General features: G+C 41.5%; 1 long non-coding RNA gene across 1 annotated transcript in view; it reads right to left on the reverse strand.

Moving 5' to 3' along the window:
• LOC136855795 (uncharacterized) overlaps positions 1–24343 on the reverse strand; it is a 72968-nt gene that overhangs the window by 25617 nt on the left and 23008 nt on the right. The window contains exons 2-3 of the long non-coding RNA XR_010858129.1: positions 12074–14585; positions 1731–1826 (exon numbers count right to left, since the gene is read on the reverse strand). This is a non-coding gene — a long non-coding RNA (uncharacterized lncRNA). The remainder of the gene's footprint in view (positions 1–1730; positions 1827–12073; positions 14586–24343) is intronic.

Genomic DNA, 24343 nt, shown 5'->3' on the forward strand with positions numbered 1-24343 from the left:
TGGGGGCTATCCTTCGGTGTGCTCCAGTCTTTTGAGAAGATGGAGCTTCTATAGGAAGGGAAGACTAAATGGGGTACCTCCTCTTGCTAAGTCTGGGGAACAAGCCCAGGTGGGCCAAGTTACTTTCCCAGGACCCCTGAGCTGCTCTCTTTGAAGGGTGGGATGGGGGTAGAGGAGGAGCACCTGCCTGCTCTCACTTCAACTTCTCTCGCTGGACCGTGCTGGTAGCTGGGCCCAGTATCAGTACACAGGGGGTCTGAAGAACCCTAGGTACTGGTTGCACCCTTGCACTCAGCAACAGGTGTAGTGGTACTCGCAGTACCATTGGCAAGAGACCTGTGAGCCCTCTACGCAGCAGACGACGACTGCTGGAAGCTCGATGAGACTTCTTGCGGGGAGGTGTGGCAACCTTCTTCTTCCTTCTCTTACTAGCCTTGGAAGAAGAAGGGGAGGAGGTGAAAACACTCAACGACGGTGACAAAGACAAAGACGAAGACAATAACTGCCTTCTCCTCTTCTTCGAATTCCTCTTCTTCCCAAGCGCAGCCAGGGTCAGCGTTGAACACAGCGAGTGGAAGACCTCCTCCAGGGACAAGGTCAAAGGCAGCACATGAGGACATACCACCAATGATACTTGAGGAGTAACCAGTAAGGTGGGAGTGGTCCTAGAGCTAGTGGAGACCATAACTGTTAAAGATGTCTCTGTCATGGTGGAAGCAGTCACAGGGCATCCCTTCATCGCCTTCAGGTGGTCGATAAGGGAAGAAACATTCAGCTCACTTGAGAAGCCCAGGGAGGGCCACAGTTCCCTGAGCCCCTGAGCCTCCACAGCACCTGAAACAAAGGTCAGGTTAGGAGAGAGTTCCTCCCTATGCTCCAAAAAAGAGCTGGCTCCAAATTACAATTCCCCCTCAGAGTGAAGAGAGGTTCCTGGTGAGGAACCAGGCTGGTTGTTTTCCCCCCATCAGTGGCTCTCTACCAAACAAACAAGAGTCAGTGAAGGGAAAACTACTCCCTTGGGAGTAGTAGCAGCTGGCTGAAGTTTGGCAGGTCAAAGGAAAGTACCGAAGAGGACTTTCAGTGTCACCGGGAAGTATACTGCAATCCAATGACACAGTGTAGACCTTCTCTCCCTTCTTCTTCCTGGCAAACTTCACCCACTGTTCACATGGCCAGACAGAGCACTCAGAACATGGCTATTCTGATTACAGTTATGCTTCCTGCAAGAGGTGCAGAGGGTATGAGGATCTACCTCAATGGAGGAGAGGAACCTATTACAAGGCCTGTCCTTCCCTGGACAGCACCTGCAAACATGAGGTTTCCTTGCTGAGGTTGAAGACTTAGTGATTGAGGGGTTTGCAGCTTAATGAAACAAACAACTCAACAATCATACACAAGCAAAAGCATGCAAAAGAAAGCAAAGGGCACATCGGACAGAGAGTTCGCAGAGACGTCTGTACACGATGGCAACAAAGCAAAGTGGGGTGCATACCATCAGGTGGGTGGGGTTTCCCCCACCTGTCAACAGCTAACAACCATGTCTGAAAGCTGAACAGCCGTTCCAGCTCGCATTCGCAAGTTAAATCCCTATGTAAAGAATGAAGGTTTGTATTTGTGTAGTAACAATGAACAGTGCTAGAAACAATTAAAAAACCATATATTGTACTGTATGCTACACATATACCGTTGAAATACAGGGAATAGTCAAGCTACATATAGCTACACCTTACCTTCAGACATTCGTCTTCTTGAATTGTAAATCACACACGTACCTTCAACTAGATCTACAAAGGTATATTTAGCTACCCTCAAACTATACTCCCGATCTGTAAATTACAATAAATGTCTGAATGACTGAAAATATATGTTCAGGTAAAGATGAATATGAATATTTAAAAAACCAAAATAAACAAAACAGGGTAAAGGTACAGTAATACCTTGAACTTAAATGTGGTTAGATTCCAGAACCCTTCACGCAAGACGAGGATTCGTGCAAGTTTGGTACGGTCACTAAAATGCTAATAAATGCTTCTTTCTTTCTAGAGTTTAAACACTAAATATGACCCTAATCATGCTCCCAAAGTATTAAGGTAACTTTTAAATGAAATTAGTTACTGTAATTTCATATAAAAGTTAGCTTAATACATTGCTCTTAAAAAAGACATAAATGCTTGATATAAAAATAAGAGTACACTGATGAGTAAAAAACCACAATAATGTAAATGAGAGACTGTATTTTTCCAAAATACAAAAAGGGATAAAACATGGGAGCTTTCGAGCATTTGCACAACAGTCCTCTTCAGCCAACTGAATAAAAATACTTGTTTTTCTTAAAAAGACAAATTGAAAAGAATTTTTGTGACAGTCCAGGAAAGCATCGAACAATCTTTTGCCGTGAATATAGCAATTGTGTAATGGCTTTTTCACCATATCTGTGGGCCAACCGTTGTGATCTTAACGGCTGTCGCTCGATTGTATGGTACTCATTACTAGTGACCAGGTGATTTGTGGGTGGTGAACGACTTTCAGCATCGGTGCCTCTTGTTGTTTCTGCAACAAATGCCACGGGGAGAGATGAGGAAGACACAGCATCAGGGACCTCGAGAAACTGCTTGAAATTTAAATTTACGGAATGACAGACATACAGACAGACTAGTCTGTAATTCCATAAATTTAAATTTCAAGCAGTTTCTCAAGGCCCCTGATACTGTACTGTGTCTCCCTCATCTCTCCCCACACAGGTTCTCGAAGTGGCAGTTGTTGCAGAAACAACAGGCACCGACGCTGAAAGTCGTTCAGCGACAGCCATTAAGGAGATCACAAAGGTTGGCTCACAGATACGGGGAAACAGCCATTACATAACTGCTACATTCACGGCGAAAGATTGTTCGATGTTTTCCTGGACTGTCACAAAAAATTCTTTTCAATCTGTCTTTTTAAGATAAACAAGTATTCTTATTTAGTTGGCTGAAGAGGACCTTTGTGCAAACGGTTTTATCCTTTTTGTATTTTGGAAAAATACAGTCTCTCATTTACTGTGCATTATTGTGGTTTTTTAATCATTATTTCTGATCACAATATAGTGATGCACCACAGATAGAGTACATTATTGTAATGGGTACTGCATTTGCCACACTAGTGCATTTACAGTACATATACTAATGTTACCCCTAATTCATGGGATGCCATTTTCTTTTTCACTCACAGAGTAAAAGACGTTTTCTTTGTGTCACTAGGTAAACTTCATGAACCACAGTCATAATGAAGGTACACAATTCAATAAAATAAAGAAAACCTGTACAGTACATAATGTTCGCAAAGGGTAAAGGCAAAATTCAATCAATTCAAAATTATGTACTGTACAGGTAAAGATACAAAGAGAAATAATAAGTTGTAAAAATATGTGTGAATACTAAGTATGAACGAGAGAGAGAAATACATATGCACATTAAAAATATTAGACTGTAACACAAATTTTCCATACTAATTTTACACTTAAAAGCATGTAAACTTGTAAAATACTTTAAAAATTAAACTAACACTTTCTGCAGGGGTACCACATCTTTGAAAAGTGCAGTAACTTTTACAAATGGGTATCACATCTTGTAAATGTACACTAACTGTATATGCTGTAATATGTAATACGGATTGCACCAGCACTTTTCTCTGATGTTAAAGTAATTTACACAAAACGACACTAATGCAACTCTTAGTTATGTCTTTGATACGTTTTAGTATGCTAACAAATTTATTTTATCAAACCAGCATGACTAAACAACCTCATCTCAACATCATGTGAGGTTCAAGTGACAAAGACTTTGAGAATGGGCATAATACAGTAACTGTACAGTCAAACCCCAAACTTATGCAAAGGTTAGGTTCCAGAACCCCTCGCACAAGGCGAATTTCCACGTAAGTTTGGCACCGGTCTCTAAAAATGCTAATAAATGCTTGTTTCTAGAGTTTAAACGCTAAATATGACCCTAATCATGCTCCAAAAGTATTAAAATGTATTTTTATAATAAAATGAGGTTTTGTACATACTTACCTGGTAATTATATATATAGCTGTAGTCTCTGACGTCACGGCAGAAAATTGAAAATCGCGGCAGCGCTAATGAATGGTCACGTGATACCCCTTCCCACCGCCCTCTACAGGTGAGTGAGAGGAACCATAACCCAAACTCTTCATATGTTTATGCCATACCTGCCCATGAGAGGGGAGGAGGGTGGGCTTTGATTATATAATTACCAGGTAAGTATGTACAAAACCTCATTTTATTATAAAAATACATTTTTGTACATACAACTTACCTGGTAATTATATATATAGCTGATTGGCACCTTGATGGAGGTGGGCCATGGCAGCTAATATGAAAAGTCTAGACAATTGTGAAAATAAAAAACACAATGATGGTTCCTTACCTGTTGAGGTAGCTGATTTGATGGATACTGCCTCTTAATCTGCTATCCTCAACTTGCACCAACTAGGTATATAGACCTGAGGGTTAAGTGCTAGAGGGCTACATGCCAGTCGAGGGCTCACCGTGGACTATGCATGATAACCAACCAAATAAATGCCCCTGCCCAGGCGCAGTACACTAAAAAAACACATAGAACAAGGGGTGTCACCAATAACCTGTACCTTAAAAATATTACCCAAAATCTAAGACTGTTGGGTACTCCTAGTCACAATGTACCCCAGACATCCCAGAAAACAACAACGCTAACCTTAAGCAAGAGAAAGCATCACAAGGAAGGATCGACTTCCTTTATTCCCTTACCCAACACCGTGCCAGTCACCACAAACGGTCCCAACGTACTGCATCCATCATATATTGTCTCAATCTCTCTCAAATAATGAGACGCGAACACTGACCTACATTTCCAAAATGTAGCTTGAATAATTGAATCTAAGGAAAGATTCCTCCTATATGCCAACGAGGTTGAAACCGCTCTCACCTCATGTGCTTTAACTTTAGAAATTTGAAGCTGCACGTCTTCTACCTGGTTGTGAGCTTCTACAATCAGGTCTCTCAAAAAGAAGGTAAGAGCATTCTTCGAAAGAGGCCTACTCGGATTCCTCACAGAACACCAAAGATTAGGAGAAGGACCTCTCACTGCTTGAGTCCTTTCGAAATATACTTTTAATGCTCTTACTGGGCATAAAAGTCTTTCTTCTTCATCTGGTCCCACCAAATCCGAGAGACCAGGGATCGAAAAGGATCTCGGCCAAGGCTTAGACGGAGTCTCATTCTTTGCCAAAAACTCAACAATGAAGAACAGACTGCCTTACCCTAGAAAACCCAATTCTCTTATCTAGGGCGTGCAACTCACTGACTCTCCTTGCTGTAGCCAGAGTTACCAAGAAGATTGTCTTCCTCGTAAGGTCTCTGAAAGAGCAAGACGATAATGGCTCAAACTTACTGCCCACAAGCCATTTCAAGACCACATCCAAATTCCAGGAAACCAATCTCTCTCTGGAATTCTTGGATGTTTCAAACGATCTGATAAGATCTGACAAGTCCTTGTCATTTGAAATAGCCAGGCCCTTATGCCTAAAGACTGTCGAAAGCATTGCTCTGTAGCCCTTGATCGACGACGAAGACAGCTTCCTCTCCACACTCAGATACAGGAGGAAGTCTGCGATCTCTTCTAAAGTGGTCTTAGAAGATGATGTGCCAGTCTTCCTACACCACTCTCTGAAGACTGACCACTTAGCTTGATAAACTGCTGTGGAGGACTGTCTACGAGCTCTAGCGATGGCTCTAGAGACCTTCCTTGAAAAACCTCTAGCTCTGAGGCAACGTTTGACAGTCTGAACGCAGTTAGCTGAAGAGCGGATAGACCTTCGAGAAATCTTCGGAAGTGAGGCTGTCTGAGTAGATCTACTCTCGGTGGTAAAAGCCTCGGGAAGTCTACGAGAAGACTTATCAAGTCCGGGAACCATTCCCTTGCTGGCCAAAACGGAGCAACCAGCGTCATGCGCATGTCCTTGTGGGACAACATTTTTGTTAGAACTGCTCTCAACATCTTGAACGGAGGAAAGGCGTAAAGGTCCAGACCTGACCAGTCCATCAGCATTGCATCCACGAAGACTGGCCCCTCGTCCGGCACTGGAGAGCAATAAAGAGGCAGTTGAGTTGTCTTCTTGGTGGCAAACAGATCTATGAGAGGACGACCCCATAGATTCCACAGTTGGAGGCAAACTTCTTGATTTAAGATCCACTCTGTTGAGAGTACTTGAAAGCTCCTGCTTAGCTCGTCTGCCCTCACATTGAGCTTTCCTGGAATGAACCTTGTCATCAACGTCGTTTGGTTCGTTTTCGCCCATAACAGAAGATCTCTCGCTACCAGGTATAGCGAGAACGAGTGGGTCCCTCCTTGCTTTTTTATGTATGCGAGAGCTGTTGTATTGTCTGATTGGACAATCACTGCCTGGTTCCTTACCACCTTCGAAAATTCTAAAAGGGCTAAATGAATGGCCTTTAATTCCTTCAGATTGATGTGCCACCGAAGTTGTTCTCCCTTCCATCGGCCTGCTGTTTCCAACTTGCCTAACGTGGCTCCCCATCCTAGATCTGAAGCGTCTGCACACAAGATGAGGTTGGGGTTCTTTGGGAACAGTGAAATTCCTTCCTGAAGTTTCTCTGGAGAGTTCCACCAACTGAGGTCTGCCTTTATCTCCTCTGAGATTTGAAAAACAAACGAGTCCGGGCTCTTCTTCCTGTCCCAGACTTCTCTTAAAAAGAACTGAAGGGGCCTTAGATGTAGTCTCCCCAAACTCACAAACGGTTCTATGGAAGACAACTTCCCCAGAAGGCTCATCCACTCGTTGGCCAAGCACTGGGTCTTCTTCAGAAAATCTCGCACTTTCAACAGGCACGACTCTACCCTCTCCACCGACAGAGAAGCCTGAAAAACTACTGAGTTCATCTGAACTCCCAAATAGACTAATTCTTGAGATGGCACCAGATGTGACTTCTGCCAATTTACCAGAAGTCCCAATTCTTGGTTAGATGAAGAGTCTTTTCCAAATCCTTCACACACCTTTCCTTCTTCGTCGCACGCAGGAGCCAATCGTCTAAATAAAAACTGTTCTGATCCCCAACAGATGTAGCCACTTCGCCACTGATGACAAAACTCTGGTGAAAACCTGGGGGCTGTCGAGAGGCCGAAGCACATTGCTCTGAACTGAAACACTTCGCCTTGAACACAAAGCGAAGGAACTTCCTCGAAGCAGGATGGATTGGGATGTGGAAATACACATCCTGGAGGTCGATGGATACCATCCAATCTCCTGGAAGAAGGGATGACAGCATTGATTGAGTGGTTTCCATCACAAACTTTGTCTTCTTTACAAACAGGTTCAAAGCACTCACATCTAGAACTGGCCTCCAGCCTCCTGATGCCTTTGGTACTACAAAGAGACGATTGTAAAATCCTGGGGAGAAAGGGGGGAGAACTTTCTCTATTGCTTCTTTCTCTAGCAAAGCTGACACTTCTTTCTCTAGAGCACAACATTTCTCTGAGTCTAGAGAATAAGCCATTAAGACCACTGGTTCCCTGGACAAAGGAGGGTCCTTCAAGAATGGAATTGAATAGCCTTCCTTTAATACCGAGACTGTCCAAGGTTCTGCTCCCCTTTCTTCCCAGACTGTCCAGAAAGCTGACAGTCTGGCTCCTACTGGTGAGTGAAGGGAGGCACTCTCACTTCTTGTCGGAGGGTTTGATCGCTTTAGGAACAAAACAACCTCTCCCTCTCGATCTGGGAAACGATTTAGCAGGGGCTCTTCCACGAAAGGGCCAACCTTGAGATTTCTCCGTCGACGTTGTCGGGCGAGCAACTGTTGAAGGCAACGGTTTAGGCTTCTTGGTGGACTGTGCCAGCAAGTCTTGAGTTGCCCTCTGTTGAAGAGTCGAAGCGATCTCAGATACTATTTCCCTCGGGAAAAGATGTTTCCTATCTAAAGGAGCGAACAACAAAGCTGACTTCTGGGACCGAGACACACCTTTAGTGGTGAAAGAACACCATAGTTCACGTTTCTTGAGAATACCTAACGTAACCACGGAAGAGAGTTCCATAGCCGCATCTCTAATGCTCCTGTCGATGCAAGCTAACACGTCGGACAGGGAAGCGAACTGATCGTCCTGAAGGGCGCAAGCTTTTAGTTTCCTTCCAAGAGCTCCAACCGACCAATCGAGGAAACTTATAACTTCCAAATTCTTAAAAGCATTCTTGCAGAGGTGATCAAATTCCGATGTAGAAAAGAATACTTTGGCTGAATTAAGAGCCGACCTCCTGGCCGAATCTACCAAACTAGAGAAATCTCCTTGGGAGGAGGCAGCTACTCCCAACGAGAAAGATTCTCCAGTCTCGTACCAACCACCACGATGAGACGACAATTTCGAAGGGGGAAAACAAAACACAGTCTTCCCTTGTTCCCTCTTCTCTGCAAGCCACTCCTCCATTTTCTTCAATCCTTTCTTGGCCGAAATAGAAAGAACTAATTTGGTAGCCAGCGAAGTGTCTGTCCTATTATCACGAGCGTATTGAGATTCCGGAGAAGCTGGGGATACTGGTGAAAAGGAATCCGGAAAATTCTCCAGAAAATACTGAAGCAGTTGCTTATAGCTCGATAACGGCTTCTCTTTCTCTGGTTGTACCTCCGCCTCCGATTCCGAAGCAACATCACCACCAGAAATCGGAGAAAGAGCCAAGGAACTAGATGGAGGAAGATTCGTCTTCCTAGGAGAATGCAGCACAGGATCGCTCGTAGGAAGCCGCACATTCGATGAAGGAGCATCCTTAGAAATCGAAGCAACTTGCAGTTCGTTCACGGAAGGATCACTTTTTTCCACAAAGCCGAGAATGCTATCAAGCTTCCTATTCATTTCCGCCAAAAACAAATCTTGAGGCAAGGCGGAAGAAGGAGAATGCGGAACAGAACGAGGCACGAAGACCGCAGGTGTTGGAGCTTGACGAGAGTCACCAGGAGAAACAATTTTTGGCGCATGGCGCATGGCGCCAGGAGGATCGTAGGGTGGCGTATGGCGTGATGAGCCAGGCGAAACGAAGGATGGCGCATGGCGCGTGGCGCTAGATGCAGCAATCACGCCAGAAGCAGCAACAACAGGCGAAGACGACACCACTCTCTTCTTACGTAAGCGTCTCCGCGCTTCCAACACCTGCCTCTCGTCTCCCGAATCAACGGAATGCGAAAAACATTCGGGCTCCTCCCAAAAACTACACGAAGGAGGTTGATCTTGAAGCGCCACTCTTTTCTTGGGAACTGCCAAAGGAGATGCCAACCTAGACCTCTTGAATGGTCTCGAGACATCTTTACGGCGCCAACCTCTCTTCTTAGGCGAATCCTCACTCGACATACTCGAAGACATACACCTCCTTGATGTGCCTTTTCTATGGCTAACATCTGCATCCTGGGAAGCGGCAACAGGACTGTTTGAGGGGCCAACTGCTCGGGGGCAGGTCCCACTCACCTCCCTTGGGCTTTCGACTTGCCTCCTCCCTGGTGCTGGGAGTTTGACAGAGGTCCAGGCCTAGGAGAATGAGTAGGCCGAACAGCCAGCTCCTCCACTGCACTATCACAAGACACTGCACTTCTTACCACCAAAGACTTACTCATCCGCTCCATGGCAGCAAGCATAACACTAAAACGCGCATCCATCTGCGTCTTAAGACTGGCCACGGTATCGGGTTCGGGAATAACGGGGTCTGGGATAGGAGATTTGTTAGAAGGAATATCAGGGTTAATAACCGAAAAGATACATCCTGACTATCACGGGAGGATAAAGAGGAAGTCCTAGCTGAAGCTTTTCTAGCTCTCTCTTTTGAAGCCTTTCTCAGATAAGCATTTAAAATCTTCCATTCTTCCCCTGACAAATTCTTACATTCTTCACAGGTTAACGATACCGAACAAACCTGTCCTCTACACCCCGAACACACAGAATGAGGGTCAATGGTAATTTTCCCTAATCTAGTTTTGCAGCCCTTGCTACAAAACCTATACACGAGGGACCAGTGTCCGACATAATGCTAAATAAGGAAGACGGGGATGAAAAAGTTAAGTACAAACAATGACTGCCAAAGATTCAAATCAAACAATTGTACATCACCAACAATGTCCAACGAAAGAATCAGCGATAATTCTCTGCTAAGTTGAACCGGCTTACCGGTACCACACGGCAGAAACATATGAAGAGTTTGGGTTATGGTTCCTCTCACTCACCTGTAGAGGGCGGTGGGAAGGGGTATCACGTGACCATTCATTAGCGCTGCCGCGATTTTCAATTTTCTGCCGTGACGTCAGAGACTACAGCTATATATATAATTACCAGGTAAGTTATATGTACAAAACTAACTTTTAAATGAAATTAAAGTTACTGTAATTTTATTTAAAAGTTAGCTTAATACATTACCCTTAAAAAAAGAAATAAATGGTTGACATAAAAATATAAGAATGTGTGAAGATTACGTATGCTATTTCCCTCTCTCCCCATTCCACCAATCTATTTTCAGACGTCTTCTCAACATCATTTTTAAAATTCTTTACTGTATTCTGTCTCTTTCTCTGTTCTGAAATGCTCTATGTCTCTGTTTTAGAACGGCACATTTACAGTTCGTAGATGGTACAGGTAAAATTAGATCAATTTAAAATATCTACTGTACAGGTAAAGACATACAGAGAAACAGTAATATGTAGGTTGCATTAACTACGAAAGAGAGAGAGAGAGAGAGAGATAAGAGTTGCCCTTACTTAAGAGTGAAATTTCTTATGAATTATTACGGACAGAGAGAGAGAGAGAGAGAGAGAGAGAGAGAGAGAGAGAGAGAGAGAAGAGAGAGAGAGAGAGAGAGAGAGAATCCTTTAACCAGCTAATCAGCAACGCTCCCCATTCTTGTCATGTTAAATTGACATATCTGACAGCTTTGCCTTCGAGCTTCTCCAAATTACAAAAGATGAGGGAAAGATATTTGTTTGTTTAAAATAAGTATCACATACGAATTTTCCAATTAGTTATATTATTATTATTATTATTATTATTATTATTATTATTAGTATTATTATTATTAATATTTGAAAATTAGTATTTATTATTAGGTAAAAAATTTATTTATCATACAAAAGTAATAAACATACAAGTACCATAAAAATTTGCTCATCTCAGTAAAAGAGAGAGAGAGAGAGAGAGAGAGAGAGAATTATTATTTTTACTATTCAATGTTATTTAATTTACACACAAAAGCTTGAAAACTTATAAATCACATAAAAAAATAAACAAACACTTTTGCAGGGTTTCTCAGTATTTGCAAATGTTCACTTGCCTGTGAAAAACCCATGTATGACAATAGTTAGGTTCCAATGAAAAGTTCGTGTGTCTGTGAATTTGCGCAACTCGAATCGTGCAAGTTCCGGGTGTTACTGTAATACCTTTGTATCGTATTTATATACAAAAATATAAATAATACAAATTTTCCATACTGATTTTACACTTGAAACATAAAAACTTATAAATGTACTCCAAAAATTAAACAAACATTTTCTGCAGGGGTATCATCTTTGAAAAGTGCAGTAACTTTGCGAACGGGTACCACGTCTTGTAAAAGTACACTGACTGTATGTGCTGTAATTACCTTTGTATCATATTTATGCACATACAAAAATGAAAAAAACAGTAATACTTTTTCATGGAGATTTTACACAAAAAAGCATGAAAACTTATAAATTACTTAAAATAATTAAACATGAACAATTCTGGAGGGTTTCTTGAGGATTTCGCAAATATCGCGTGTCTGCGAAAAAATCGCATATGACAATTAGTTAGGTTCCAATGAAAAGTTCACGTGTCTTTGAATTCGCACAACTCGAATCGAGTAAGATCGAGGTATTACTGTGATAGTCACTGTATAGCTTAAGCAAAAAGAATATGAGAAAGAAAAAAGCAAGGAAATGTCTTATAAGCATTACACCATCAAAAGTTAGTGGACAAATAAAACAAAAATGCCCATCATATAACCATAAAAAAAAGAAAAGAACACTAGCACTACTTACATTTGCAGCAAGAAACAGCGAGATGCACTATATTCATATTCATCTTTTCTTCTTTTACTGTACTGCAAATTTCTTCACAGACATCTGGAACTACACCTGGAGTACATCTGATTAGCCTTGAAATGTACTGTACATCTGCTCAAGTCACAAGACCCAAAAAACAACATAGGCCTTAATCTTACTCCTGCTGAAATAACCTCTTGGATGTTCATCTTCTTTATTAATAATTGGAGATTACTTGTACTTAGTATTTCCTGCAACATTTCTTGAGACATGCAAATTCATTCTTTTATACTGTATTCTCAATTTATTCAATGTGCAAAATCTCAAAAATCAGATTGTAGTTAAGAATGACTTCGTTCATCTGGCACTTTTATAGTGACTGACAAATATGGATGTTTTTGGAAGTGATGTCCTTACAGTTATTCAAATATTCCATGCAAAATGAAAAAGCCACAAGCCTTAGCTGAGATCTAGAACAGATCAGGAAATACTGCATCCAGTGGTGTCCAACATGATCTGTAGCAAAGTCAATTGTCATTATCATCATAATTGTATTTACAACAGCTTTTCTCTTCATGGATTCCAAGTACAATATGAGTTCTCACCAATCTAGTGTCCTGTGCTCTTTCTGTATGAACTCCAATCAGGTCTATGTCTTTGTTTGTTCTCCTTTCTCCCCTTCTCCATGGTTTCCTGGTTCTTCCTACAGATCTTTGTCTTGCTGCTGCCATACCTATTGCTTTTCTGAAAGACTGTTCCTTCTGCCCTCTCATTGCAAACAGCAAAGTCAAATATCTAAATTAGCCAATCTCATACCAAGTCCCACTCAGTGGTGCAACAGGTATAAATAGTTTCCACAGTACTTGATAACTGCGATTATTTGACAATGCCTGGTGTTAACTCAGACACCAAGCTTACTTTCTCAAAGGACTTGGAAAATATTTCATCTAATGCTGTCAGATAGAAGGGTATTTTTTGCAAAGTTTGTCTTGTCTACAATGGTGGCATTAACTTCATGTGCTTCATATATCTTTCAATTTTTTCAGTCCTACTCTGTTTTAACATTTGAAGCATCGCAGAATAATCCTCAACGCAAATTGCTTGAAGCAGTGGTCCCATTTTTCTAAACAATGGTACGTAGTTATGATCTAGACAACTGCCATCTTCTATGAGATTTATTGAAAGAAAGCAGTTTTGCAATTGTCTTCCAAGCCTGCTCTTCTGGTGCCTTTGCAAACTCAGTGTCTAAACTTTGTGAAAAAGACACATATAAATGGGCCATAAGCCAAAGTCCTTAATCTCTCTTACTTGATAAACTTTGAACAGTGTTCCTTATAATGCTGTGGATGTTGGTTCACAAGAGGCACAGATGTTACTTGATGTTATTTCATTTGCCCTATGTTTGTGCACTTTATACAGTACAGTATACCTTTTTTCTTACTTATCTTTACCCATTTTTTTTTTCCTCTAAATTTAGCTCGTCTTCTTTGGCTTTGTTTTCTTCTGTTCATGAGGCTATTCTTTTATCTGGCAGCTTGATTGGAAAGTTCAAGAGGCAGCAGTATATTTCTCCCACTGATCAGATCACAGACATATCAACAATGATAATGGATTGAGAACACTCAGAACCTGCATGTACCTAGGCTAGAAAGTTAACTAACTTATAAATAAAAGAATTACAAAACTGACTGTGGAATTGATACTGTGAAAAGAACCACAGGATTCTTCATTAAGAGCCATAAGTCCATCTTTACATGCTTCAGGAACCTTACACCAACAAGAGCAACACATTTTCTTCCTATTAGGATCAACTGATTATCCTTTATCATGCTTTAGGTTAGACAGTCTAAATACTGTAACAACTTGTTTTGCTTCTATATGCTTCACTTGAATTGTTTTCTGTAATTAGCTTTGCTGGGAGGAATTTGCCTGTTTTCTGATTGCAACACAGCTAAATCTGTTCCGTTTTTTGTCAACGTCCAAGATAAAGTCTGCAAGATGAGCAAATGTGTAGCAACATCAATGAAAATAAACAGGAGTCTTCTATCGACAACTCAACATGAGTCATCTTTTCACACGTGCTTCTTAATCCGCTGGAAAATTCAGTGCTACCCATTCTCAGGTAACCTCTTCATATAAAATCTCAGGTTTACATGGAGTATAATTTCTGGGCATCCGATCTTCATGAAACATTTTTTGAAAAGAACTATAAAGAGTACATAAGAGGAGGTCAGACATCCCTTAGAATGATGGAATCTATGTGGACAACCAAGTCCTTGGGGCAACAATTCACTGTTATCATTAAATATCAAGTCAGTTGTTTCTTCCAATCACTGCTTGCAAGATTTTGCAAACGTGTTAGTTAGGTATAATGTTATACTGTAACGAAGGACTGTGATACCTTGGCTGCATAGTAGGCTCAAGCTATGACCTTCAACATTATACTGTTTCAAATAATTATCTCCGGCAGAATCCACGGCATTTCCTTCTTGGTTATTCTTGTGAAGACCTGGAACAGAAGAGAAAAGTTAAAATGCTGAAGAGATATATGCAAAGTACCTATGAATGTTTTGTGACAACTATACCTTTACGCTGGGGATGATTTGTAACTAAATTCAGCTTGTTCATCTACTAAAGATACTTCAGAAAGCAAAATAAAGTAGGTCTACATTCTGAGCTCCTCAATATAATACACATAAAACTATGCCTTTATAAAAACAAAGCTAAAAAATTCATCATCAGGAAGTAGACTTTGCCCTACGCAGCAGTCGCAAACCCTTGTCTTGTATCCAGTTCTGTTATTACTAATTATGTTAATTATGTACTCAAAGCTAAAAAATTCATCATCAGGAAGTACACTTTGCCCTACGCAGCAGTCGCAAACCCTTGTCTTGTATCCAGTTCTGTTATTACTAATTATGTTAATTATGTACTCTGAAAAAACTACTACAATTTCAGAAAGATTGCTTGTACCTAAAGCAAACTAAAATATAAATACTTAATTCAGTATTTATTTTTCAAATACTTACCTCTCCATTATACTGTATAGCTTTACTTCAGCGACAGCAGGAGTTCAACAGATTGCAAAATAAAAATGAGAATACTCACTTTTCTATTAATATATGCTTTTTATTCATCTACCTCCCCCACCCCCGACCTGGGGACTAATAGATGCAAACACTCACACCTGGTCAGTCTACTACTGTCCACTTTGAATGTGGGAAAGTAGGGAGGGCAAATTATACAATGGAGAAGTTACTATTCAAAAAATAAATAAATTAAATATTTAAATTTTTTAAATGAACCTTACCTCTCCATTAAATATAGCTGGTTCTTACATTTGAAAAAGGAGGTGGGAAGAGTGGAAATCAGCCAATCCTTTAAAGGCTGCTTGGTAACAAAAAATTATGTACAAAACAAGTGTTTGTTTACCCAGTGAATTCAACCCACTGTTACTGCCACCTTGGGAGGATTGTCACTCAGGTACAAGAACCTCATCATGAAGATACCCAAGGTCTCTTTGGAGGGTGGCCCCCTTCAGCAGAAGGAGGGGTAGGGTTACTGTGCCAAAACCCTGCAGACTCAACGATGGATAACTAACAGGTACCTACATAAAAGAAGGTACACTTCCTATACTCAACACTGAATACCTCCAAACTTCCCAAAAACCACAACCATGTCTAAAATGCAGCTGGCAGAAAAGGTTACAGACTGATTCAGGATACAATATCCCCTGCACAAACCAGAGGAGCTAATGCTCTGCAATAATGGTATTGAATCTTTACAATTATGAAGATAAATCACAGCAAATACAGAATTACCATGCCACTGAGTGACTTCAGTAATTTATCAAAATTTAAGTTCTTTCCAAATTTAAAAGCTGTAGCCACTGCTCCCATGTCAAGCAGCTTTACCTTCCAATAAGGATACAAATTACTATGAAAGTCCCTAACAAAAGACCTAATGCAAAGGACGTTACATTCCTAATCCTCAAGTGCTCTGGCTTCCGAACACAACAACATATTCTTTACATCAGCTTTAATATTTTTAGTATAATTCAAACAAAATCTTATAGAGTCCTTACTGGGCCCACAAAGGGGTCAAGCTCCTCAGGCTCTAGTGATTCTAAGCTGGGTAAAAGACTGTTATAGGTAGGGGCCTAGCCCTAAACATTCTCACCCCGCAAATGGAGAAGAATTGCTCTGTCTTAGCAAATCCTACTTTAACTAACAAAGCTTTTCACTCCCTCATTCTCTTAACTGTAGTTAAGGCCAATACTGTGAAGAGTTTCCATAGAAACCCCTTTTAAACGAGCTTGCTCCAAAAGGTTCTGAGGGCGGCGACATGAACTTAAAAACCATATACATATCCAAAGGAAAAGTGAGTACATGAGACCTGGGAAACTCCACCTTAACACCCCGAAAGACATCCTTGTCCTAAGACAAGCCCAAGAGCCAAAGCCAACATGGCCCTCTAGCCTTAAAGGCTGCTACCAAGGACTTCTTCTCATGCTTGAGAAAAAACAGAAACTTTATCACGTTGTTTATATAGGTACTGGTGCTGGAAAAGCCCCTTAATGCAGTACCAGGACCTATATTCTGACAACTGGTGTTGGCAGAATCAGTACATATATTTAAATATAAGTCTACCTTCTATTGAAACCGGTGACAGAAGTAGACTGATCAGCTATGAGTGTTCGTATTTATCGGTCCCCTGGTGGGAGGTGGAGGAAGTATATGGATAGAAAGCAGATATTCACAGAAAACAGTGTCTTCTTTTTTATTTTCCAATCTGTCAATCTCCTGCTGGCACGGAAGCAAAAGCTACAGAGAGATAACATTCGTTTCAAAAACTGATGTTTTGAATTACATAATCTCCAAACGGTAAACTTTTATCTCCTTAAACTAAAAAAAAAAGTACAAAATAAACCTAGTGATTTAATTGCAAATTCAGTACAGGATATAAAAAACCTCTTTTTTTTTTTCCTGGTGTTATAGTCTCAAACCTTTTACCTCTTTTTTTCCTGGTGTTAAAGTTCCCAACCTATTACTGTACTTGTACTACTGTCATTACATCCAGTCCAAGGTGGCAGAATGAAATGTAACATGAAAATCAAAATGCAAATGTAAAATAATTTTAAATCTTCCCTAATACAATGCAGGCAGTCCCAGTGGGGGTTCCATTCCCAATGGCGTGACGATAACCAAAAATCTTTGAAAACCGAAAATCAGCGATAACAGAGCTTACCAGCACCAATAACTGGGGATCAGCAATGCTGTTAATTGGGGATCGGCACCAAAAACTGGAGATAGGCGCAGATAAGCAGAGATCGGCACCGAAAATCTAGTTATCGTTGTCACTACACAAACGCCATAAAACCGGATTGCCAATAACCAAGGCTGCCGATAACCGGGGACTGCCCGTATACAGACATGAAGTCTTTTATATGGATATGCCTTCAGAGACACCTGGTACTATCACTGAAACCTGGTAATAAGGTAGTTAGAGGTAGCACATGAGCGGAGTACTGCCTACTCACTTGTTGGTAACCAAATCTTTTATTTCAGCTACATGCGCATCAGCAGGGATGATCAGATGTGGGACTGATCCTCTGGGAGAAATCAAAGAATCCTGTATTTTCTTGTAAAAGGACAAGAAATCCAGGTTGGGACTTACTGGCTCAGCATTCTGGAATAAACAATAATGCTCTACATTCATCCTTCCCTTGTTAAAGAGAGAGAATGGAGAGCCTACATAATCATTTCTGAATACTGGAACAAGTGTCTAGTAGTGTAGTTTGCTAACATCCCAACTGACTAGTGCAAATACAGACAGGATTGTGCAGTTAGGAAGAACACAAAGGAATAGAAGAGATACAATATACAGTACCAGATATTACCATGAACCTAAGGCTGGATGTAAATTCACCCTATTGGAGCTGGGAAAGCTAAAACTGTTAAGTACTACTAAGGTCCAATGGATGAGAGCCAGGGGTCATAAGTGTCTTTGCAGATGATATTGAAGGAAGCCAATAGGACTGGCTCTTTCTTCAAACCTAACTGGATTACATACCCTAAACTCAGGCAAAAAACATGTCCTTCCCTCATACAAGGAACCAGTAAGCACTGGAACGTGACGGCCATGGCAGGGGAGAAGTAAGATGAGTTCTGGTTGCCCTGAGCACAGGTCAGCTAAGAGAAGAAAAGGGTAGAACTAAAGGAACCCCCAAAACTCCCTCTGCCTTCGAGCAGTCAGGCCTAAATGCATGGATAACATTAGAGGACAGCTTATACTGTATTATAGGATTAAATGAGTATTAAAATGAGGTGTCTCTCCTTCTTCCTTAGCAAGTCCTGAAGAAAATTAAGTGAAAGGCAATAGAGGAGCTGTGTACACTGGTATCAGTTTCTCTAAAAGAAGCTCAATGAAAAAGACAGAGCTGCTCAAGAGAATCTCAATCACACAGGGTACCTCAGACTGCTCCCAGTCTTCTATAAGTAAAGGAGGCCTGTTGCCTGTGGAGAAAGCCATATCCCTTAAAGTCCACAGCAGGACAGTGGACAACAAAGACTGAGTATTGATCAAACGGGCAAAGCACAGGTGAGCAGAGCTATACCTCTGCTTTTGCTTCTCAATTATCAAACAGAGCATGTTATTTACCTTCCACACACCTTACTGTATTCCAAACACAAGTTGAGTCAACCTGTCCTGGATTGATCATAAATTGATGGGGGGGGGAGGCCACAAGAAGTTCCATTAGTTGAGGTTCCTCCTCTAAAGGAAGAACAGAAAACTTGACAAAAAAAAAAAAGTCCTGGCAGAACAATTTTTGGCTGAATATTTCTTACCATGTTCCCTACAAACCTTTTCTTTCTTCATTCATGTCTGAGAATCATACTGCACAGTAAGGGATCAGTCAAGACTCCACAATTCTTCTCTGTAAAATGCAAATCATAACTCCTGAAGAAGGCAACAAATCACACTCACTTTACCTGAAATGCACCCTTACTCCAAGGGACGTAAGGGGAAGATCAGCAATAACCTGATCCTGGAGGGTGACAGCTATATAAAATCATGGTTTGGAAGAGGTATTAACCAAAGCAGTGAAAAAGAGAGGGCAAAATGCCAATCCTGTGCCTGCTCATAAAACAAAATTTAAAAATGTCTGGCATGACAAAAGTATCAAGTTCTGATGAGAGAACCAAAAACAACGTCCTTCAAACCCACCCTGCACTAGAGCAGAAGCAGAACCAGCCAAGTCCATTCTATTATATGATTTACAAAAGCAGGAGCACACAATACTTGTACCATGTGGTTTGTGGACACAAACCATTGGACCTGACATAACTGATAGCCAAACCACAAGGCTAATTAACTCATGAATGGAGGATGATCTAAACCTTGATCAACCCTCCTGTACAACTACCTGTGATCTTCCAAAGCCTGGATAGTTAATGCCAAAGGTGAGTGCTCCCAAACACGATTGCACATGCACATTCCAAGACTTAAGGACTGTGGCGGGATTTTAAAACACAAAAAAACAGTACACAACACTCACCCTGGTCCTCGGTTGCTGGAAGATGGAGTAAGGCGTCCACGGTCGCCAACACAGCACACAAAACCACACAAACCAAACCAAAACAGAAAAACACACTACTCATGAACATACAGCAACAAGAACAGCACACTAACAAGGGAAAACAACAACTTTGCATCAGCACAAAAACTGTCCAAACCAAAAAAACAGACCAGCACTAGCTCTGACTCAAGACTCAAAAAGACTGCCTTCAAAACCTAAAAAAAATCCTCACACACACATTCCACAGACAGACAGCGCCGTAAACAAACTCCAACGACCTCATCCTCTTCCAACAACGAAGCACTCACTTCGACAATTACTCACTCTCTCTCTCTCTCTCTCTCTCTCTCTCTCTCTCACAAAACGTTGGGAAATGCTAAATAAAAACAAATTTATTCATCCCTCTATATTTCTCCCCCCTTTTTAGCATTTCCCAACCAACACCTTTCACACCTCTTTCAAATCGCCTTATACAACACCCACGGATGCTCACTAGCAGGTCCTCTAGATCGCGTTCGCGGGCACGCAATCATTCTCCCAGAATCACTCTCTCTCCTAGCAACACTCAAACTCACATCATCTCCTCCATTCTCTCTCAGATTCACGCTATCTTCTTCACTATTACCACTCTCAATTTCATCCACAATCTCATCTATACCCTCTAACTCGTTCCCAAATACCTCCCCAATTCTTCAACTAACCCATCCCATTCGCTCATTGACCTTTCCAATTCTTGCAACGATTCATTCATGCTTTCAATCACTCGTCTATCACTGCTACGCTCTCTTACTCTTACACTTTCGCTCACCTCCAACCGCTCACCAACCCCTACACGTTCAGTCAACTCAGTTATATCAAACCCGCATATGCTATACGTTCTATCCATACCATCCCATTCATCCGTATTACACGCTTTATCACTCATTTCCACTTTGGCACTCACACCCCTATCACACAACTTACGACCATTCAGTTTACTTACGTTCTTCCCTTTCTTACGTTTTTACCATACTCTACCAAAACAAATTGCTGATCCTCCATACACAAGCTCTCATGCATACTTGGTTCACCCACATTCGATTTCAACCATTTATACACCCCATTCTCTCTCACATATTCCGGTACATCCTTCCATCTACGCAACTGGTTGTGATGCGCCGCATTTCTCTCACACTACCATCTACACATACTTCCCCTACAACATAACTAAGCCCACTGGGACCAACTTCCAACACCTCATACGGACCCTCAAATTTTTCACGCACTTTATTTACATTCAACCGCCCTTTCTCGATTACTTCTTTCAACACTTTCTCGCCCACCTTGTAACTTTCAAACCTTTCATGCGCCTTCTTCCATACCTCCCTATCATTCTCAGATAGACCCAATCTCGGTCTCACTATCTTTTCAAAATTTAACACATATTTACACGGAGACATACCAATACCCTTATGCACAGTGGCGTTGTATACCCACAACGCTCGCCCAACGTTTACATCCCAATCATTATCACATTCACTCATCATACATAATATCTCTGTCAACGTTCTCACCGTTCGTTCCGCCAATCCATTCGCACTGGGCATATAAGGCGTAGAGTACACATGTTCTATGCCCCAATCACGCAACATTTGCTCAAACTCCCATCCAACAAATTCAGGCCCATTGTCACTCAACATTCGCGTCGGCTTGCACACGCACATTGGCAACATCACTTGACCCACCATTCTCGCCACAGTCTCACTCTTTTTGTTCCGAATCGCTACCGCATATGCAAACTTACTCAAATGATCTACCATTACAACCATTCCCACATGTCCTCTAGCAGTCACAGGCAACGACACACAATCAATCACAACCATCTCAAATAACTCTTTCATCTGCAATCGCAACACAGGTGGATTCGCATGCACACTTTGATACTTACCCTTCTGACAGTCCGCACACGTAATCGCTACATCCGCACAAATTTTACTCAATCCAGGCACATACAATCTCTCTCTCATACATTCCCATAATTTATTTTTCCCCAGATGCCCAAACCTATTATGCACCAATAAACACATACCCACGGCTGCGTCTTCCCGAAAATACTGGCACATACACTTCCCCATCCCATATTCCTTCCTGATGCAAAAATAAACTATACCTTTACATACAACAAATCTCTTAGCACTTCGCTTATACACTTCTAACTCAGACAGCCAACTTCCTACTCTTACACCCTCTAACACACACACTCTTAACATACTTATTCTCATGCACTGATTTTGCATCTGCTTAATTTCCTCTTCATTCAACAAATCATTTTCACTCCTTGCAATATCTACCATACCTACAAAACTAGTTTTAGACACATCCCCTCCTTTAACCTTCGTTATTTCCTTGCCGCCCTTTCCTAAAATTCCCCTCCCGACATCCACACTTATAACATGCATTCTCATAAAATCAATTCCTAATAAAAAAACATGTTGGTATATCATTCTCATCCATGACTACAAAATTATGTATTATTTCAAATCCCCCTAACTGAATTTTTAATTGTACCTCCTCCCATACTAACACACTCCCTTGTCCCAAACCATGTATCCTTACACTCGTTGATTTTCTTTTATATCCCAATCGCACCTTTCCAATTCACTAACTACTGTACTACTCACTAACGACACTTGTGCTCCCGTGTCTACCAAACTACAATATTTATTCTGATCCACCACTACATTTGTTACTAATTTACCTTTCGCTTCATGCATACACGCTCTCACGGCTACATTCACCTGCTTAGCTTCCTCACAACCATCCTCATCGCATTCATCTTCAACGATATCCTCAACCCTACCCCTTATTCCCTCATTTTCCCCACAATCACCTTTCTTAACCAGCCAGCTACAAGTATCCTTTCCACAGTGAACATTTAAAATCACATTCATACCATTTTCATCCACCCTTCCTTTATACTCCACCGCCTATTCCATCCAAAGAACAATCGTACTGTAATTTTAAACATTTCAGCCACTACCAACAAGACTTTCACTAACTTTTCCTCCTCATCTAATTCCTTCCTTCCTCGCGCACTCCTCCTTCCGGCATCTCATTCATCACCTTTTCACGTAACTCGTTCATGCTCGCAGGTACTCCGTCAATCAATCCATTTGTTTCCAAATTACTCAACCCCCCAAACAGACATTCCCACACTCGATTCACCCCTACATACTGTTGCTTTACCACAAATCCTACAGGTACTTGGTCCGGGTCCCAGTCGCTCCTAACCCTATCATCTCGTTCAGTCCACATACGCGACATAGCATCCGCAACAATATTCTGTCTACCTTGTACATACTCTACCTTAAAACTAAACTCATTCAAATCCTCTATCGTTTCGCAATTCTAGCATTCACACTCTCCTTTTTAACCATATATACTAGCGGTCGATGGTCCGTCCGTATCACAAAATCTACCCCATATAAAAATACTTTCAACGCTTTCACACAAAACCTTATTGCAGCCAATTCCTTTTCAATCACCGAATATTTCAACTCTGCCTTTCCAAACGCCTTGCTCACATAAGCAATTACTCTCAATTGTTCTCCCCCATTCGCCTTCTGCATTTGTACCAAGCATCCTCCCATACTATATTTACTTGCATCCGTATACAGTTCTAGTTTATTCGCATTCTCACTATAGTCCGGGAAAGCCAACGTCACGTCTCTTGCAGCCTCCTCTTTCAATCTCTCGAACGCTTCGATCATTTGCTCATCCCATTTCAATCTTACACAATTTCTCTTCCCCGTCCATTCAGTAAGTGGTTTCCCGATCCCTGAACAATCCTTTATAAACTTCCTTCCAAACTCAATTAAACCCAAAAATCCTTTCAACTCACGCAGACGGTCCGGGGACGTGGAAATTCCCTTACCTTATTCACGAACTTATCACTCTTCCTTACACCTCTTCCACTCACCATATGCCCTAGGAATTCCACCTCCCCAGCCAACCAAGCACACTTTTCAAGTTTTACTTTTATTCCTACTTCTTCCAACCTTTCTAACACTCGTTCAAGCAGTTCCATATTCTCTTCTACAGTCTCACTCGCAATCAAAATATCATCTATAAAAACAGTTACCTTCTTGCGATCAAACCCAGCCAGAACCACATTCATTGCCCTTTGGAAGGCAGCAGGTGCATTAGCCAGTCCGAAACTTAATCTCCGGAACTGGTAGTGGCAGGAACTACTAGAAAAGGCCGTAATATGCCTGCTCCCTTCCTCCAGAGGCATCTGGTAATAGCCCCTTACCAAATCTAATTTTGTAAACACTTTCATTCCATTCATCTTGTACACACAATCAGACACCACATTCATCGGGAATCGCTCTTTCACAGTTACTTCATTCACCTTCCGATAATCCACACACATTCCGCAAACTTCCATCTGGCTTACGTACCGGTACTATGGGGCTATTCCAGGCGCTCGTACTCCTTTCAATCACTCCCACCCTCTCAAGCTCCTCACACTGCTCCTCTATCTCACGATTGATAGACGGAGAAAAATGTCGGGGACGCTGATATATGGGGTGTCGTCTTCCAGAACTATTTTAAATTCCGGAAGCTTGATCCCCAAAATCCTCGTCACCACGACTCAATGCCCCCTGCCTTTCCCACAACATTCTCCTCAATCGTTCTCTTACGTTATC

Source organism: Macrobrachium rosenbergii, chromosome 33 (assembly GCF_040412425.1).
Source record: "Macrobrachium rosenbergii isolate ZJJX-2024 chromosome 33, ASM4041242v1, whole genome shotgun sequence".
Lineage (NCBI taxonomy): Eukaryota > Metazoa > Arthropoda > Malacostraca > Decapoda > Palaemonidae > Macrobrachium > Macrobrachium rosenbergii.